Source organism: Miniopterus schreibersii, assembly GCF_964146895.1.
Source record: "Miniopterus schreibersii genome assembly, chromosome: 1".
Taxonomy (NCBI): Eukaryota; Metazoa; Chordata; class Mammalia; order Chiroptera; family Miniopteridae; genus Miniopterus; species Miniopterus schreibersii.
The window spans coordinates 21,507,183-21,513,182 of NC_138101.1; positions in this window are offsets into that span (position 1 = coordinate 21,507,183).

Consider the following 6,000-nt stretch of genomic DNA (forward strand, 5'->3'; position numbering starts at 1 on the left):
CATTGACTCGCCCATTCTCCTATCTTATACCTCTTCCTCTCTCTTACATTTCTAACATATCCTTCACTTTCTCACTCTCAGCTGATGATGTTTCACTTTTCACAAGGAAAATAGCTGCAGCCGGAAGAGCATTTCCATATGTGTGTTGATGCCATTGAGTCAGCTCTGACTCCAACACTATCGCAACACTATGACTGAGTGATGTCCACAATGTCCTGTCCTCAACAGCCCTGCTCAGCCCCTGCAGACTCATGCCTATGGCTTCTATTTGGCCTTCCTCTTTTCCTGCTGTCTTCTATTTTTCTCAGCATTATTGTCTGGGAAATAAGATGTGCCCAAAGTAGGATAAGCTTCAGTTTTTCCATTTTTGTCTCCAGTGATATTTAGGGCCTAAGTTGCTCTAGGACCCAGTTGTTTGTCTTTCTGGCAGTCCAGGGTATCTGTAGAGCTCTCATCCAACACCATATTTCAAATGGATTCTTTCTTTTTTTGTGTGTATCCTATCAGCCTTCTTCACTGTCCAACTCTCACTTTACACCTAGTAATTAGGAAGGTGAGGGTGTGGATGATCTTAGCCACATCCTCCCCACAAAACTCTACTAGCCTACCTGAACCTGTTCTACCTGAATAAACTCTCTGTGCCAAGAACCAATTCCTCCGCATCGAGCACTGAATCCCATTCCTGCTCGTCTATGCAAGGAAATCACTCTTGCAATTAACCTCTGTACTACATCATCACTTGTATCCTCTAATGCATGATTCCAATTAGCATATAATGCAACAATTTTTCCCATATTTAAAAACAAATTCCTTCCTTTGAACCTACAACCTTGTCATATTTGCTCCACTTTACACCAGAACTCCTTGAAAGAGTTGTTTGACTCACGGCCTCTGTTTTCCTCCCACTCTCTCAAACCCTCTCCATTAGGTCTTCTCCACCACTCCAAAGAAACAGCTCTTGTCAAGGCCACCAATGACTTAAACATTGCCAAGTCCAAGGGCCAATTCTCAATTTTCATTTTAGCTGTACTATCAGCACCATTTAATACAGTTAAAAGATTAGGAGATAGAAACAAGATGGGGGCGTAGGTAACAGCTGCACCCACCTCCTCTCGCAACCACATCAAAATCACAACTAAAACACAGAACCACTGTCACTCAGAGCCTCCTGAAATCTGGCTGCACAGAAGACCCACAACCAGGGAGCTGAAGAAGCACCGAGAGCGGTAGGAGGGGCAGAGACACGGGCGGATCAAGGCTGGATCCCGGCGACGCAGGCAGGGGCCCACACCCGGTGCTGCGCTTTAAACCGGAGGGACATCTCGGGGTGGGGGTTTCCCGGAGGAGTGAGGGTCCCAGCCCAGGGCTCCAGGGCTGGGAAGAGACGTCCCCACAACTCCGGGCTGTGAAACCAGCGGGGACTGTCCCTGAGGGTCACAGAAGCTGCGGGAGCCCCAGCAGCTCCTCCTAAAGGGCCCGGCACGGACTCACTCGGACGCGCTCTCTCTGAGCCCAGCGCCGGGCAGCAGCCGGAAAGGACCCGGGACACTCGGGAGGAACTAACCTGCCTGAGATCCGGGCGAGAGGCGGAGGGGCAGGTTCCTCCCAAGCAGAAGGGCTGGCAGAGGCCATGGCTCCTTTGGCGAGTCCTCCCCGCACACAGCTGGCAGGGAGGCGCCATGTTTGAATCTCGGGCACCTGACTCGCACCTTTGGCCCCGCCCCGTGATTCCCGGAGGCCCCGCCCCTCCCCACCTGCAGCTCATCCAGGCCATTTCCAGGGGCTTTTCTATGCAAGTGGCCTCTCCAGCCCTATGCTTAGGACTTTCCTAAAATCTCTCAAACAAGCAGCAGCGGGCCCCATACAGCTTGATAAGTGGCCCCAGGCCTGGCACTAGCGCCAGCTGCATTGGCTCATAGCTTGGCCTCTCCTAGGCTCCTCCAAGCCCAGCACAAGGAGCAGCCAACTACAGTTTGCAGTGTAGCTCATGCTGGGGGGCCCTGGGCAAGGCACTGGCACAGGCTGACTTTGTGCCTCCCGGAGGACCCAGAGACAGTGCACCTGGTGGTCAGACTCAACCACCCTGGATTACAACCCTACCACATCCACAAGTGACACATTCAAGGGGCGCACTTGGTGAACATCAAAGCCCCACTAAAGTAAATCCTGCTCCATAGGGGTGTCCCCAGCACAGCAGCTCTTTGGCTGTAGTTGCAGCTGGTCCTCACAGCTGATTGGTCTGGGGGTCAATTCCTCCCAGTGATGCCAACAGCAACCAAGGCTCAACTACAACAGGACAGAGCACACAGCCCACACAGGGGAGCACCTAGAAGGCCCAGCTCAGGTGTCTGGGGAGGCTGAGCCACTGGACCCTACAGGACACCTACTACACAAAGCCACTCTACAAATTCCAGGAGACATAGCAGCTCTACCTAATACATAGAAACAAACACCTGGAAGCAGCCAAAATGTGGAGGCAAAGAAACATGTCACAAAGAAAAGAACAGAAGAAATCTCTAGAAGAGGAACTAAATGAAATAGATCCAAGCAAGCTAACAGATACAGAGCTCAGAATCTTGTTTATAAGGATGTTTAAGCTGACTATTAGGGAAATAACTGAGAAAATCGATAACATAACAGGAACTGAAATGAAGAATAATTTACAGGGAATCAACAGTACAGTAGAGGACGCTGAGAATCAAATCAGCAATTTGGAACAAGAGGAAACAAAAAACACCCAACCAGAAGAGCAAAAAGAAAAAAGAATCCAGAAATATGAAGATAGTATAAAGAGCCTCTGGGACAACTTCAAGAGGCCCAACATTCGTATTATCGGGGTATCAGAGGGGAAGAAAGAAACCAAGAAATTGAAAACCTATTTGAAAAAATAATGACAGAAAACTTCCCCTACCTGGGGAAAGAAATAGACTTACAAGTCCAGGAAGCACAGAGGGTCCCAAACAAGAGGAACCCAAAGAGGCCCACAGCAAGACACATCATCATTAAAATGCCAAAGATTAAAGACAAAGAGAGAATCTTAAAAGCAGCAAGAGAAAAGCAGTTAGTGACCTACAAGTGAGCACTCATACGACTGTCAGCTGATTTCTCAACAGAAACTTTGCAGGCCAGAAGGGAGTGGCAAGAAGTATTCAAAGTGATGAAAAACATGGAACTACAACAAAGATTACTCTACCCAGCAAAGCTATCATTTAGAATTGAAGGTCAGATAAAGACCTTCACAGATAAGAAAAAGCTAAAGGAGTTCATCACCACCAGACCAGCACTACAGGAAATGCTGAAGGGTCTTCTTTAAGAAGAAGCTAATGAACAAAAGAATCTGACAAACTAAATAGATCCAGAGACATTGACGCATGTAACAGACAGTCATATCTCAGAGGAAAGAAGAAAGGGGGGTGGAGGGTGGGAAGAGATTAACCAAAGAAGTTATATGCATATATGCATAACCCATAGACACAGTCAATAACAGGGTGAAGGCCTGGGGAGGGGATGGGAGCGAAGTGGAGGGGGTCAATTGGGGGGGAAAATGGGACACCTGTAATACTCTCAACAATAAGGATAAATTTTAAAAAAAATAAGACTATGAAAAGTTTTCTTACTTGGCTTCTGGAACCCTATACTCTCCTACTCCACTCTCACACTCCTCCCTCCCAATTTTTCTGCTAAATCACTGGCATTTCTTCCCAGTCTTCTAGGTCATCAGTATCTCTCTGACATGAACACCCAAGGCATTCCCTAACCACAGTTGCTCCTAGTCATCATTCTGTAGACCCTATAGACTCTATATCTTGCTTTATTCCACTACCTGATATGTTATCTAGTTAGGACCTTTCTCCCCCTCGATAGAATGTAAGTTCTTTGAGGGCAGGACTTTGCTTTGCTCTTTATTCCATTCCCAGAAACTAGAGCAGTTCTGGGTACATAATACATGCTCAAAATAAAAGTTTTGTTGGATGGATAGTAGAGCCACACTGGAGGACAATTTCACAATATCTAGGGAAGATTACCTGGCTATTCCATGTCTAGTCTGGGATACAAGGAAACATACAAAGATGGTCGGCCATTGCAGTGCCACATGTAACAGTGAAGCATGAAACACACTAAATGTCCATTGACGGGGGAATGTATAAAGTCATACAGTGGAATTCTATAAAGACTTTGAAATGAATGTACTAGAGCTACATGAATGAACATGAACGGTTATAAAAAATATAATATTGACTAAACACGTGTATAGGATGTTATTTATGAAATTTTAAACATTGAAAAACAACTCTATAGTGTTTATGGGCAAGGACATGGGCAGTAAAATATAGAAATATGGTTGGGAAGGATACACAACCACCTCAGGACTGTAGTCACCTCCAAGGAAGGTGCATAATTAGAGGAACCAGGTTTCAAACATATCTGTACCTTTTTTACTTTTAAAGCAAAAAAAAACTTGCTAAATCCAAGCATTATCATAATACTCCCTACTTTTATACACAAATAAGTATGTCATTTATCCTCTACTTTTCTATATGTTTTAAACACTCCAGAATTTTTTAAGCGAATAAAAAATGTCCAAGTTGCAGAAAAATAAAAGTTTTTGAAACACCATCTTGTGGGCTTGGAAGCAACATTTGAGTAAAAAGGCATAATTTGCAGTCGGCAACAAAACTTGTTGCTAGGATTGCTTGGTTAATATTCTTTTGTTGGAAAGGTGTGGTTTGGGTCAAAGGAGAAAAGGAAAACAGCCCAATAAAAGGGAATGTCTGGTTGTGCCGTTGCCACAGTGGAGAGGGGCAGGTGCAGCAAAGGTTCAAGCTGTCCCACAGGCAAGGATGTTTGTGTCTATGGGACACCAAAAGGCACCTGTCACATCTGGAACACAATTTGCTAACACTCACAATTACAGAACTCAGAAAGACACACTGTTTTTTACATTATATTTCCTTGACATAGGAAATGTACATACATATAAATATGCGTATATATTTACAATAATAGGTTTATTCTTTGCGCACACTCTTCTGAGCTTCCCCGGCCTTCCACTCAATATTCGGCTATGGCCTTCCTACCATGTCAAGGAATTGAATTGGATGTACGGCCATAATTTTTTTTATAACTTCATCAAGTTTTTTAAAAGACGTTTTTATTGATTCTAGAGAGAAAGGAAGGGAGAGGGAGAGAGAGAGAGAAACATCCATGAGAGAGAAACATGGATGGGCCGCCTCCTGCACGCCCCCTACCGGGGATCGCGCCCACAACCGGGGCGCACGGAATGGAACCGGTGACCTCTTGGTTCATGGGTTGATAATCAACCACTGAACCACACCTGCCCAGCCAGACAGTTTTTAATGGCTAGTCTACCTGACTGGAGTTCCTATAGTTTACTTCACCAGCCCTTTATTGCGGGACAAGTTGTTTCCAGTCCTCCCTGGCATAAACAACTGCAATAAGCATATTTGCGTATTTGACTGTTTACTTAGGACAAATTCCCAGGTGTGGAACTCCTGGGCCAGAGCTAATGCACCTGAATTTTGACCCACGTTTCCAGACTGACCTTTTAGAAAGTGCTTCTGTTCGTTTGGTCCAAAGGCTTTTAATCAGCTACACTCCCAGAAGCAGGGTAGCAGCTGTTTAACGCACAGGCGGCAGGTCGCAAGCTTGCTGAGCGTGAGCGACCCCTGTCCGGCATACTGTCCGCGGGCTTTTCGGGGTAGTTTTCACGGAAGGAAAGGTCCGGCGAACGCCGAGGCCCATGGGGGTAGAGTGAGCGCCCTCCCTCCGGCTCTGCCCGCCCGCGCAAAGCTGGAAAAGCAAAGTTTCCCAGGGGCGGTCGGAAGCGCAGCTGGGACCCTGCCGGCCCCGGGGAGGGAGCGGCGAGCGCCCCAGCTGCGGCCGGCGGAGCGCGGCGGCCCGGGCTCCACGCACGCGGGGCGGGGCCGGGCCTCCAGCCGGCCGCGGGGCGGGGCAGCTCGGCCCGCGCCCCCTCAGGCC